A 15522-nucleotide genomic window follows, 5' to 3' on the forward strand; every position below is an offset into this window, starting at 1 on the left:
GTGGCAAGTGTTGCCTAGCCAGGTATACTTATTCTGCACAGGTCAGTAAAGCCCACCTTTGGGATGGGATGTTCCACAAGACTGTTTGCAATGTTTTGCACATGTTCACTCCAGACTGTACGTTCATGGACTAACATAAGTAATGCAGAAGAGAATAGCTGTCCATTCATGTTACTCCTTTCTTTGGCTGTATCAGGAATAATCTGCTTTTCAGTATACGTTTTCCTGATCATCCATTGTATTGTCTCTAATGTTGCATTCCTCCAGACTACATCCTTCTCATTATTCGAGAGGTGCATTGGAGTATTTACCACTTGCCACCTCTAATTGCTGGAGTGGTAAACTGTAGAGGTTTCTTCTTTATTGTACTTAGTTACACTCAGTCAAGAGTAGGGTGGTGATGTTCTGCCAGAATAGACAGTTTATCTGCACACATGATGTTCTCACCAGATGCTAATACAATTCACCCTGCATCCTCTAAAACTTGAATGTCAGTTTCCAGTAGGTACTGATATGTGTTGAAAATGAACCAGTCATGTAAGTCCTCACATGTGAGTGGCCCAAGTACCATCCTCCTACTGAATGATTCATTCCAAATGCCACCTGGTTCTAGAATTGAGTTCAACCACCCTATTGTTGTCTGCCTTCCTTCCATCTTCCATATGTCAGTTCCCCGAGGTACTGGTATGGGTTGTTGTGGATATGCTCATATGATAATGCAGGTACTTAGAACAGTTCTTTTTCCTTTCCAGTCCAAGATGAACAGTCAAGGATCCTCTTCTTGTCATATCATGGAATATTTGGTATTGGTTGAAGTAGAACTCCCTGTTACAATCCACTATGTCCTTACCACTCTGCACCAGGGTTCCTCCTGTGATTCTGCCCTTACTGCAACACAGTAAATAAAATTAATGAATCAGTAACCACAATAATAATGGACTTTTTTTAAGTAAAGGATTCTTCTTGTTTATCTACATTCATTTTTTGTTTTAATATTAACAGAAAGAATCTTGTGAAATGATAAGCTTTGGTTCATATTATGTGACATAAAAAACAAGGAAAGTAAAAAAAAGCACATTTTACTTTTAGTGAGACTTTAGCTGCTGCACAAACAATGACAGATATTTTATATCAGGCTTGTATTTGTTTAGCTGCTGCACAAACAATGACAAATATTTTATATCAGGCTTGTATTTGTTTAGCTGCTGTACCAACAATGACAGATATATTATATCAGGCTTGTATTTGTTTAACTGCTGTACCAACAATGACAGATATTTTATATCAGGCTTGTATTTGTTTAGCTGCTGTACCAACAATGGCAGATATTTTATATCAGGCTTGTATTTGTTTAGCTGCTGTACCAACAATGACAGATATTTTATATCAGGCTTGTATTTGTTTAGCTGCTGCACAAACAATGACAGATATATTATATCAGGCTTGTATTTGTTTAACTGCTGTACCAACAATGACAGATATTTTATATCAGGCTTGTATTTGTTTAGCTGCTGTACCAACAATGACAGATATTTTATATCAGGCTTGTATTTGTTTAACTGCTGTACCAACAATGACAGATATTTTATATCAGGCTTGTATTTGTTTAGCTGCTGTACCAACAATGGCAGATATTTTATATCAGGCTTGTATTTGTTTAGCTGCTGTACCAACAATGACAGATATTTTATATCAGGCTTGTATTTGTTTAACTGCTGTACCAACAATGACAGATATTTTATATCAGGCTTGTATTTGTTTAGCTGCTGTACCAACAATGGCAGATATTTTATATCAGGCTTGTATTTGTTTAGCTGCTGTACCAACAATGGCAGATATTTTATATCAGGCTTGTATTTGTTTAGCTGCTGTACCAACAATGGCAGATATTTTATATCAGGCTTGTATTTGTTTAGCTGCTGTACCAACAATGGCAGATATTTTATATCAGGCTTGTATTTGTTTAGCTGCTGTACCAACAATGACAGATATATTATATCAGGCTTGTATTTGTTTAGCTGCTGTACCAACAATGACAGGTATTTTATATCACACTTGTATTTGGTGGTTTTGAGAGCTAAGCATACAGCATTAGTTTAATCAGCTAGTCTGTTTCTATAATTATGCTTTGCAAGTTCATCACTGAAAGTAATGACTCATATAAATATGTTGATGAAAATACTGCTATTGCTACATTTTCTAGATAGTCAAAAGTTTCAGGTGTAGAATTCTAGAGCTTCAGAATTTTCACCATTATTTCAGTCACTAACCAGTCTTCAACATTTTCTAGTTCAGCTCTTATGTTGACAAGTTTTTGCCTCTAACTTGAGCTGCTCTGTAAATCGATCAGTTGCATCTCAGAATTATCCAACTCAATCCACTGCAACATTTCCAAATTCAGTTTGCTTAATGTTTTACTGTCTGCATACTTTATGAATTTTGCAATTTCTTCAAACAACTTGAACATATTAAATCTTATAGAATATTGTTCAAAAGTTGAATTAATGATGCTTAAAAATTGCATTTGGAAGCTCTGAATGTATATTTTCTCATTAATTTCAAGGTCTATCGTATATTTTTAGGTTTATGAAATATTTAAAGTGCCATTATAAACATCCCATTTAAAATTTTTCAAGTGTTTTACCAGATCCCTACAAATTGGTGTTCTAGTCATTTAAATGTGAGGAGAAATCTGTAAAATAACATCAATGTACAAATCCACACAACATCAGATAATTCTTAACAAGAAAATTTTTCATTTGTCAAAAACACTACTTTCATCCATAAACTCGACAAATCGTTTAAGGACAGAACCTCTTCTCAGCCAGTGAACATTGTCGTAGATAAGTAATTCCGTGTACACTGAATTTGCCTCTCTCACTAAATTCTGAAATTGTCTTTTTTTTTCAAAGCATGTACAGAACTAAAATTAACTACCTTGGTTACAATTTCCATCGATTTCTCTTAAGGCCAGTTTTTGCACACAAACACTCCTTATATATAATACAATGAAAGCCTACCAGTGGATGACCAACATATTTTGCAAACAGATTTACAAAACCTGCTTCATGCTGGGTGTACCATCAGTTGTCACAGCAACTATTTTTGAAAGGTCAACCTGTCAGTTGGATAATTTATTTAGTGCTGTCTTACCTATTTCAACCTTTGTGCTATGTTCAGGTAATATTGCCAAGTTAACCAGTTCTTTACACATTTCATCACCTCTACAAAACTGAAGAATAATGGCTAACCTACCTGATGATGTAACATCAGTGTTAACCAGTTCTTTACAGATTTCATCACCTCTACAAAACTGAAGAATAATGGCTAGCCTACCTGATGATGTAACATCAGTGTTAACCAGTTCTTTACAGATTTCATCACCTCTACAAAACTGAAGAATAATGGCTAACCTACCTGATGATGTAACATCAGTGTTAACCAGTTCTTTACAGATTTCATCACCTCTACAAAACTGAAGAATAATGGCTAGCCTACCTGATGATGTAACATCAGTGTTAACCAGTTCTTTACAGATTTCATCACCTCTACAAAACTGAAGAATAATGGCTAGCCTACCTGATGATGTAACATCAGTGTTAACCAGTTCTTTACAGATTTCATCACCACTACAAAACTGAAGAATAATGGGTAGCCTACCTGATGATGTAACATCAGTGTTATCAGTTCTTTACAGATTTCATCACCTCTACAAAACTGAAGAATAATGGCTAACCTACCTGATGATGTAACATCAGTGTTAACCAGTTCTTTACAGATTTCATCACCACTACAAAACTGAAGAATAATGGCTAACCTACCTGATGATGTAACATCAGTGTTAACCAGTTCTTTACAGATTTCATCACCTCTACAAAACTGAAGAATAATGGCTAGCCTACCTGATGATGTAACATCAGTGTTAACCAGTTCTTTACAGATTTCATCACCTCTACAAAACTGAAGAATAATGGCTAGCCTACCTGATGATGTAACATCAGTGTTAACCAGTTCTTTACAGATTTCATCACCTCTACAAAACTGAAGAATAATGGCTAGCCTACCTGATGATGTAACATCAGTGTTAACCAGTTCTTTACAGATTTCATCACCTCTACAAAACTGAAGAATAATGGCTAGCCTACCTGATGATGTAACATCAGTGTTAACCAGTTCTTTAGAGATTTCATCACCACTACAAAACTGAAGAATAATGGCTAACCTACCTGATGATGTAACATCAGTGCTGTCATTAAGACACATGGAAAGAAATTTACATGAACCAATATCTTTTGTTAGCTGTTCTGCTATGTTTGTTTCTGTGTTTAATATTGTCTTTTACTGTGTTTCAACTCACTGGCAATTCCTTAATGCACTGAATAATCTTTTTGTGGAAAACTATCAAAAGAGAACATTTTAGTCATGATTCTTTACTCCTCATTACTAAGTTTAGCATCCATGTTTAGCAATAAACTTTGAAATCTCAAAACTAGCAGCAACTAAGTTGGAACTACCTGAAACAAGTTTCATCAAAACATTTGACTGCACGTTGTTGCTGGCTTCTCAAGACATTTGACTGCATGTTGTTCCTGGCTTCTCAAGACATTTGACTGTATGTTGTTGCTGGCTTCTCAAAACATTTGACTGTATGTTGTTGCTGGCTTCTCAAGACATTTGACTGCATGTTGTTGCTGGCTTCTCAAGACATTTGACTGCATGTTGTTGCTGGCTTCTCAAGACATTTGACTGCATGTTGTTGCTGGCTTCTCAAGAAATGTGTGTTTGTTCTTGCTCATTCTTATCACAAATCATTTATGAACAGTTTTATAATGCTACTTTACAGAGGAAGTCCTGCACACACTGTTTAGAACAGGGTTTGGTAAACTTTTTTGGAGGTGGGCTGGATTAGAAATGTTTTTATGTCTTGCAGGCCAAGGCAAATAAAAAATGAAACCATGATCATAGAAGGCAATGGAAATAGATTGTTTTTTAACTTAATTTTTATCATTATAGGAGTATATAGCTAGGGAGTATATACCTACATAAACTTTCATGCACTATCAATCAATGAGAACTATGAAATTCTTATTTTTGGAACAAAATATTGTCAAATTGTGGTTAAGTTAAAAAAGTCAGTTAAGTTTTCCTTTTTGTACTTGTTTTTTAACATGTCATTTGACTGTAGGTCAGTAACTTCCAGTTGAAGATCTGACAGAAGTTCCTTGATAATGCATTCAAATTGATTTTGAAAGATTTTTAGAGCTTTTGCATTTTCATCGAGATCTGAAAATCACTGTTGAAACTGTAGTTTCAGACTAGTGAGAATGTCTTGAGTGAATTCAAAAGGAAATAGAGAATTTGATTCTTGGTTGTATTTTTCACAGCAGAGAAAGTGGTTGAAGTTATCACTAGCTGGGAGTGAAAGAAGATTAATTTATGTTGAAAAGCTTTCACTGCAGAGTATATGTCGCATATAAGTTCACAATTGCCTTGGAATCTAAGATTGAACTCGTTAAGGTGCATCATTAAGTCAGCCAAGAATGCCAATTTCTACAACCATTCGCCATTTGCAAGTACCAGCTGAGCATGACTTTTCTCATTCAAAAAACTGTCAATCTCTATCCAAAGTTCAAAAACATCATGAGGAAACTTTACCACAACTGAGTCATCTTACAGCAGTGTGGTACGGCAAATCACTATGTTCAGTTTCTGTTTCTTCCAAAATGTTTAAAACTGGTGATGATGGAGTGCATGCAATTGAATAAAATTCACTGTTGATATGACTGGTTCTATCAGACATGACAGATCTAAATGTTTTCTACAAAGTGCCTGCTGATGAATGATCCAGTGAAACACTATATATGACAGATCTAAGTGTTTTCTATAAAGTGCCTGCTGATGAATGATCCAGTGAAACACTATATATGACAGATCTAAGTGTTTTCTACAAAGTGCCTGCTGATGAATGATCCAGTGAAACACTATACATGACAGATCTAAGTGTTTTCTACAAAGTGCCTGCTGATGAATGATCCAGTGAAACACTATACATGACAGATCTAAGTGTTTTCTACAAAGTGCCTGCTGATGAATGATCCAGTGAAACACTATAGGTTTCATACAACCCTTTCCTACACCACATATTTTTTCCACTATCAGTTGTATTAGACTTTTGATGTTTTTAAACCAAACAGTTTTGTGAATGTTTTTACCACCACTTTGAAAATGTCTTCACCAGTAGTTCTTCCATGCATGCTGCTCACTGAAGCTAGTTCTTCTGTGCATGCTGCTCACTGAAGCTAGTTCTTCCGTGCATGTTCCTCACTGAAGCTAGTTCTTCTGTGCATGCTGCTCACTGAAGCTAGTTCTTCCGTGCATGTTCCTCACTGAAGCTAGTTCTTCCGTGCATGTTGCTCACTGAAGCTAGTTCTTCCGTGCATGCTGCTTACTGAAGCTAGTTCTTCCCTGCATGCTGCTCACTGAAGCTAGTTCTTCCGTGCATGTTCCTCACTGAAGCTAGTTCTTCCGTGCATGTTGCTCACTGAAGCTAGTTCTTCCGTGCATGCTGCTCACTGAAGCTAGTTCTTCCGTGCATGCTGCTCACTGAAGCTAGTTCTTCCGTGCATGCTGCTCACTGAAGCTAGTTCTTCCGTGCATGTTGCTCACTGAAGCTAGTTCTTCCGTGCATGTTGCTCACTGAAGCTAGTTCTTCCGTGCATGTTCCTCACTGAAGCTAGTTCTTCCGTGCATGTTGCTCACTGAAGCTAGTTCTTCCCTGCATGTTGCTCACTGAAGCTAGTTCTTCCGTGCGTGCTGCTCACTGAAGCTAGTTCTTCCGTGCATGTTGCTCACTGAAGCTAGTTCTTCCATGCATGCTGCTCACTGAAGCTAGTTCTTCCGTGCATGTTCCTCACTGAAGCTAGTTCTTCCGTGCATGTTGCTCACTGAAGCTAGTTCTTCCGTGCATGCTGCTCACTGAAGCTAGTTCTTCCATCACTTCAAAATTAGCATTAATTCCACAAATTAACAGTAGTAACACAGAATTGTCAGACACATCTGTTAATTCATCAAGAGCTAGAGAAAACCACTGAAAATGTCGTGCTTTATTGTTTAATTGACACAGGATGTTGTCTTCTATGTCTTTGACTCTCCTAGTTATTGTTTTTGCAGAAAGACTAATATTCTTGAATAAGTCTATTTCTTCAGCTGTTGCTATCATACAAGATTTAATTAATTCACCATCAGTAAATGGTTTTCTTTTCTTAGCTAACAAATGAGATACTCTCAAACTAGCTTAGTTGCAGCTTCATTGTTATTATTTATCCTTGTGAAAAACGACTGTTGTAATAAAATAACCTGTTTCAAGGCTTCATATTTTTCATGATGTAACTTTCCTGTAAGATGAGAATAGTGAGATGAATGGTTTGTTTGGTAATACCTACATATATTATATTCCTTTAACACTACAATCGCCTCACTCGATATTACGCACAATGCTTTGTTTTTTTAGTTGCAAAATATTCCACTCTCCAATGCTCTTTAAAGACTTGAGATTCAGTAAATTTTTTGCCTTTTCTCGTGTGACATTATGAATGATGGATAACTGCAAGCACAAGATATATGTAACAAGATATATGTAAATTAGAAAAAATTATTAAAGCAATTTTGCAAAAAGTTTTTTGAACAAAATAATTGACTACTTTAAAAAATAGTAACTAAAAATACTTCTTATCAGAAACAGTAACAAAATAGTTTCATATAGGAAATAATTATGAAGTGGTTCACAACATTAAAAAAATTGCAATCATATAGTATTTTGAACTTACCAATAGATGCAGCCAACCACATTTTACAAGGAGAGTACTTTATAGAAGTTATGGATGTTAAAACAATTAAATATACTGTACTTTCTTTATTGAGTGCAACCATAACACATGAAAAGTACCATGAAACTGCTGCCATATATCTGTCCACTGGCTAGCAACAAAATTAGTGCAATTTTAAATAACCCTGCTCATTTACTACAAATACATAAACATGTCGGGTGCTGTGATATGATGACTGAGTGAATATTGTAGTACAATATATAAGATTGTTCATATGTCGGGTGCTGTGATATGATGACTGAGTGAATATTGTAGTACAATATGTAAGATTGTTCATATGTTGGGTGCTGTGATATGATGACTGAGTGAATATTGTAGTACAATATATAAGATTGTTCATATATCGGGTGCTGTGATATGATGACTGAGTGAATATTGTAGTACAATATATAAGATTGTTCATATGTCGGGTGCTGTGATATGATGACTGAGTGAATATTGTAGTACAATATATAAGATTGTTCATATGTCCGGTGCTGTGATATGATGACTGAGTGAATATTGTAGTACAATATATAAGATTGTTCATATATCGGGTGCTGTGATATGATGACTCAGTGAATATTGTAGTACAATATATAAGATTGTTCATATGTCCGGTGCTGTGATATGATGACTGAGTGAATATTGTAGTACAATATATAAGATTGTTCATATGTCGGGTGCTGTGATATGATGACTGAGTGAATATTGTGGTACAATATATAAGATTGTTCATATGTCGGGTGCTGTGATATGATGACTGAGTGAATATTGTGGTACAATATATAAGATTGTTCATATGTCGGTGCTGTGATATGATGACTGAGTGAATATTGTAGTACAATATATAAGATTGTTCATATGTCAGGTGCTGTGATATGATGACTGAGTGAATATTGTAGTACAATATATAAGATTGTTCATATGTCAGGTGCTGCGATATGATGACTGAGTGAATATTGTAGTACAATATATAAGATTGTTCATATGTTGGGTGCTGTGATATGATGACAGTGAATATTGTAGTACAATATATAAGATTGTTCATATGTTGGGTGCTGTGATATGATGACTCAGTGAATATTGTAGTACAATATATAAGATTGTTCATATGTCGGGTGCTGTGATATGATGACTGAGTGAATATTGTAGTACAATATATAAGATTGTTCATATGTCGGGTGCTGTGATATGATGACTGAGTGAATATTGTAGTACAATATATAAGATTGTTCATATGTCGGGTGCTGTGATATGATGACTGAGTGAATATTGTAGTACAATATATAAGATTGTTCATATGTCGGATGCTGTGATATGATTGAGTGAATATTGTAGTACAATATATAAGATTGTTCATATGTCAGGTGCTGTGATATGATGACTGAGTGAATATTGTAGTACAATATATAAGATTGTTCATATGTCGGGTGCTGTGATATGATGACTGAGTGAATATTGTAGTACAATATATAAGATTGTTCATATGTCGGGTGCTGTGATATAATGACTGAGTGAATATTGTAGTACAATATATAAGATTGTTCATATGTGGGGTGCTGTGATATGATGATTGAGTGAATATTGTAGTACAATATATAAGATTGTTCATATGTCGGGTGCTGTGATATGATGACTGAGTGAATATTGTAGTACAATATATAAGATTGTTCATATGTCAGGTGCTGTGATATGATGACTGAGTGAATATTGTAGTACAATATATAAGATTGTTCATATGTTGGGTGCTGTGATATGATGACAGTGAATATTGTAGTACAATATATAAGATTGTTCATATGTCGGGTGCTGTGATATGATGACTGAGTGAATATTGTAGTACAATATATAAGATTGTTCATATGTCGGTGCTGTGATATGATGACTGAGTGAATATTGTAGTACAATATATAAGATTGTTCATATGTCGGGTGCTGTGATATGATGACTGAGTGAATATTGTAGTACAATATATAAGATTGTTCATATGTCAGGTGCTGTGATATGATGACTGAGTGAATATTGTAGTACAATATATAAGATTGTTCATATGTCGGGTGCTGTGATATGATGACTGAGTGAATATTGTAGTACAATATATAAGATTGTTCATATGTCAGGTGCTGTGATATGATGACTGAGTGAATATTGTAGTACAATATATAAGATTGTTCATATGTCAGGTGCTGTGATATGACTGAGTGAATATTGTAGTACAATATATAAGATTGTTCATATGTCAGGTGCTGTGATATGATGACTGAGTGAATATTGTAGTACAATATATAAGATTGTTCATATGTCGGGTGCTGTGATATGATGACTGAGTGAATATTGTAGTACAATATATAAGATTGTTCATATGTCAGGTGCTGTGATATGACTGAGTGAATATTGTAGTACAATATATAAGATTGTTCATATGTCGGGTGCTGTGATATGATGACTGAGTGAATATTGTAGTACAATATATAAGATTGTTCATATGTCGGGTGCTGTGATATGATGACTGAGTGAATATTGTAGTACAATATATAAGATTGTTCATATGTCAGGTGCTGTGATATGATGACTGAGTGAATATTGTAGTACAATATATAAGATTGTTCATATGTCGGGTGCTGTGATATGATGACTGAGTGAATATTGTAGTACAATATATAAGATTGTTCATATGTCGGGTGCTGTGATATGATGACTGAGTGAATATTGCAGTACAATATACAAGATTGTTCATATGTCGGTGCTGTGATATGATGACTGAGTGAATATTGTAGTACAATATATAAGATTGTTCATATGTCGGGTGCTGTGATATGATGACTGAGTGAATATTGTAGTACAATATATAAGATTGTTCATATGTCGGGTGCTGTGATATGATGACTGAGTGAATATTGTGGTACAATATATAAGATTGTTCATATGTCGGGTGCTGTGATATGATGACTGAGTGAATATTGTAGTACAATATATAAGATTGTTCATATGTCAGGTGCTGTGATATGATGACTGAGTGAATATTGTAGTACAATATATAAGATTGTTCATATGTCAGGTGCTGTGATATGATGACTGAGTGAATATTGTAGTACAATATATAAGATTGTTCATATGTTGGGTGCTGTGATATGATGACAGTGAATATTGTAGTACAATATATAAGATTGTTCATATGTTGGGTGCTGTGATATGATGACTCAGTGAATATTGTAGTACAATATATAAGATTGTTCATATGTTGGGTGCTGTGATATGATGACTGAGTGAATATTGTAGTACAATATATAAGATTGTTCATATGTCAGGTGCTGTGATATGATGACTGAGTGAATATTGTAGTACAATATATAAGATTGTTCATATGTCGGGTGCTGTGATATGATGACTGAGTGAATATTGTAGTACAATATATAAGATTGTTCATATGTCAGGTGCTGTGATATGATGACTGAGTGAATATTGTAGTACAATATATAAGATTGTTCATATGTCAGGTGCTGTGATATGACTGAGTGAATATTGTAGTACAATATATAAGATTGTTCATATGTCAGGTGCTGTGATATGATGACTGAGTGAATATTGTAGTACAATATATAAGATTGTTCATATGTCGGGTGCTGTGATATGATGACTGAGTGAATATTGTAGTACAATATATAAGATTGTTCATATGTCAGGTGCTGTGATATGACTGAGTGAATATTGTAGTACAATATATAAGATTGTTCATATGTCGGGTGCTGTGATATGATGACTGAGTGAATATTGTAGTACAATATATAAGATTGTTCATATGTCGGTGCTGTGATATGATGACTGAGTGAATATTGTAGTACAATATATAAGATTGTTCATATGTCAGGTGCTGTGATATGATGACTGAGTGAATATTGTAGTACAATATATAAGATTGTTCATATGTCGGGTGCTGTGATATGATGACTGAGTGAATATTGTAGTACAATATATAAGATTGTTCATATGTCGGTGCTGTGATATGATGACTGAGTGAATATTGTAGTACAATATACAAGATTGTTCATATGTCGGGTGCTGTGATATGATGACTGAGTGAATATTGTAGTACAATATATAAGATTGTTCATATGTCGGGTGCTGTGATATGATGACTGAGTGAATATTGTAGTACAATATATAAGATTGTTCATATGTCGGGTGCTGTGATATGATGACTGAGTGAATATTGTGGTACAATATATAAGATTGTTCATATGTCGGGTGCTGTGATATGATGACTGAGTGAATATTGTAGTACAATATATAAGATTGTTCATATGTCAGGTGCTGTGATATGATGACTGAGTGAATATTGTAGTACAATATATAAGATTGTTCATATGTCAGGTGCTGTGATATGATGACTGAGTGAATATTGTAGTACAATATATAAGATTGTTCATATGTTGGGTGCTGTGATATGATGACAGTGAATATTGTAGTACAATATATAAGATTGTTCATATGTTGGGTGCTGTGATATGATGACTCAGTGAATATTGTAGTACAATATATAAGATTGTTCATATGTTGGGTGCTGTGATATGATGACTGAGTGAATATTGTAGTACAATATATAAGATTGTTCATATGTCGGGTGCTGTGATATGATGACTGAGTGAATATTGTAGTACAATATATAAGATTGTTCATATGTGGGGTGCTGTGATATGATGACTGAGTGAATATTGTAGTACAATATATAAGATTGTTCATATGTCGGGTGCTGTGATATGATGACTGAGTGAATATTGTAGTACAATATATAAGATTGTTCATATGTCGGGTGCTGTGATATGATGACTGAGTGAATATTGTAGTACAATATATAAGATTGTTCATATGTCGAGTGCTGTGATATGATGACTGAGTGAATATTGTAGTACAATATATAAGATTGTTCATATGTCAGGTGCTGTGATATGATGACTGAGTGAATATTGTAGTACAATATATAAGATTGTTCATATGTCAGGTGCTGTGATATGACTGAGTGAATATTGTAGTACAATATATAAGATTGTTCATATGTCAGGTGCTGTGATATGATGACTGAGTGAATATTGTAGTACAATATATAAGATTGTTCATATGTCGGGTGCTGTGATATGATGACTGAGTGAATATTGTAGTACAATATATAAGATTGTTCATATGTCGGGTGCTGTGATATGATGACTGAGTGAATATTGTAGTACAATATATAAGATTGTTCATATGTCGGGTGCTGTGATATGATGACTGAGTGAATATTGTAGTACAATATATAAGATTGTTCATATTGTCGGGTGCTGTGATATGATGACTGAGTGAATATTGTAGTACAATATATAAGATTGTTCCTAAACTTTATTTTGTTTATGAAAACTATGTCACAACTCTTATTCAGCTAATAATATTGTTACTTACCACTAAATAGTCCACAAATGCATGAAACAAGACAATATAACAGAGGTTGTTCGAGCAGCATTGACACGGACAAAATGTAGCAAACACTGAATGAGTTCAGAACTTGTTAACATGCCTGAGACAATGTTTGATGATACTAACCTGCTTGTTTTGTTCTACTAGCAGCCCAGTATGCAGCTTACGACAAAAAACACATTAGTTAGCATTTAATGACATAAAAATCGTAATGTGCCGTGTAAAACATGGCATGCAGTAAAGAGTTAAAACATTGATTTATTTGAGGCCACTGCAAAAAGAGACTTTTGCTCTATTTTTGTTATCCTGAAATTTATTGTTCACTAACCAAAGATAGATAAAGAAAACAAAGAATTTCTGTATGCAACGTCACATGTTCAATGAAGTCGGTGGACTAGATTTGGCTCACAAGTCGTAGTTTGCTGACCTCTGTTTCAGAACACAAGATGTATAATGCTTTATCACACTTATTAATCATGCCAAATATCTCAGTCCACGATTCTAGAAAATTTCTGCTGCTACTCCTTCCATTTGAATGTTTTTGTTTCTTTGCTGGTTGAGCTGACATTCTGACAAGCTAGAAGGATAAATACAATTTAAAAATATCTCACCAATTAACTTAAATACAATAATTTAACTTACCATAACATAACAGCAGGTGAATATTTTGTTATTGATATAAAAATAAATCTCTAATTAACTAACTCATCAAAAATATACACATGCCACATCAAATAACAATTTATACAATGTAATTCATATATTTACTGCAAAAACATAAATGCATATTTATGTTACTCTCACTAAATATTCATCATTCACTCACAAACAACAGAAGAAAAATATAAGCAGAGTGAAGTTAATACCAACAGTTTACTTCTATTTTACTCAAATATTGATGTGTACACTGGGTCTGTGAGGAATTCAAAACGTCATTCAATGTCACATATACCCATTACAATTCTGTTTTTGTTCCATGGTTGTAGGATTATTTGTTGAAAGTTTAATGACTTCTGACTGAAGGAGCTTTTGATTGGATTCATAGAACACAAGTTTAGTGAAATACCAGTCAAATTTAAATATGTTGCAACCAAGCAAAGACACTTTATTGTTCATACTGAGTCATTTGGGTGGGAACAAATTTCCTCAGTGCCAAGACAAGATTGAAATTATATCTGGATTCTGTGCTGTCAGTCTTAGTTATCAGTCAGTAATTTCATGCCACTACATGTAACTGGAGGTAACAATGTTCTGACCCTGGGTGAAGTCTTCAAAAGGTGTCAGTATTGTTATCCAATCTAAAAGCATGGTTTGATCAAGAAAACTAAGTTTAAATGTACCAGTATCTAGTTTATTGAACTTCAGTAAAGACATAATTTCTAAGTTCTGCCATGTTGGTGTTACTGACTGAACTGGCCTTTCTCTTATTTAGATCACTTACACTGGTTCTTGAGTGACAGCTGATGGTTTGGAAATTACTTCCAATAGTGGTCTGGCTTCTTTCATGTCATCCCTGACCACAAGCTGTTGTATATGGGAAAAACATGGCTTATGTTTAAGAAGTTATTTTGGATAAATTGTCTGCTGGTTTAGATTCATCCATCTCTCACACTGAGTAGTATTTGTAGTTCCAGCCTAAGTAGTCAGAAAGCCTTGATCATGTTGGATACTTCATCATACATCACATAACATGTTGTTGTTATTAAAAATATTTATTTCACCATATTGAGCTGCAGTGTTATCAGATGTGTGATACTTCTTGAAATGCCAATGTGCCAGCATGACTCTCTGCATTTTTCAGTCAAGAATAAAATGACCAGTGACTCCAAGAAGGCCATGAATATTTCTGCAGTGACATTGATGTTGAGTACAAGTTACAGTAGAGAGATGACATTTCATTGGGCTTCATAAAATCTGCTCTTGATCAGTTTTGTGGACAGCTGCTTGCAGAGTGAGAAGAATGTACCAAGAATCCCTGACTGATGTTAGGTCTTGAAAATATTTTGACTTCACCATGAGAAGGGTTGCAGTGTAACGACAATAAAATTAACAAGTTTTTTAGTGATGTGCATTTGACAAGGATATGTATCCTTATGTTTAATTGATTCTGTACAGTATGCTGCTGTTGTATGCTGGTGCACCTGGCCAGAAGTATCAGAGCCAGATGTAGACTTCTGTAGCTCTGCCTTGTGATTGTGTTCGAAAT

The 15522-nt window shown here is 34.6% G+C and overlaps 1 protein-coding gene across 2 annotated transcripts in view; it reads left to right on the plus strand.

Moving 5' to 3' along the window:
• Positions 1-15522, plus strand: part of LOC143238672 (uncharacterized) — a 51386-nt gene that overhangs the window by 12101 nt on the left and 23763 nt on the right. The gene's annotated exons all lie outside the window — the stretch shown is intronic.

This window comes from Tachypleus tridentatus, chromosome 13 (assembly GCF_004210375.1).
Source record: "Tachypleus tridentatus isolate NWPU-2018 chromosome 13, ASM421037v1, whole genome shotgun sequence".
Lineage (NCBI taxonomy): Eukaryota > Metazoa > Arthropoda > Merostomata > Xiphosura > Limulidae > Tachypleus > Tachypleus tridentatus.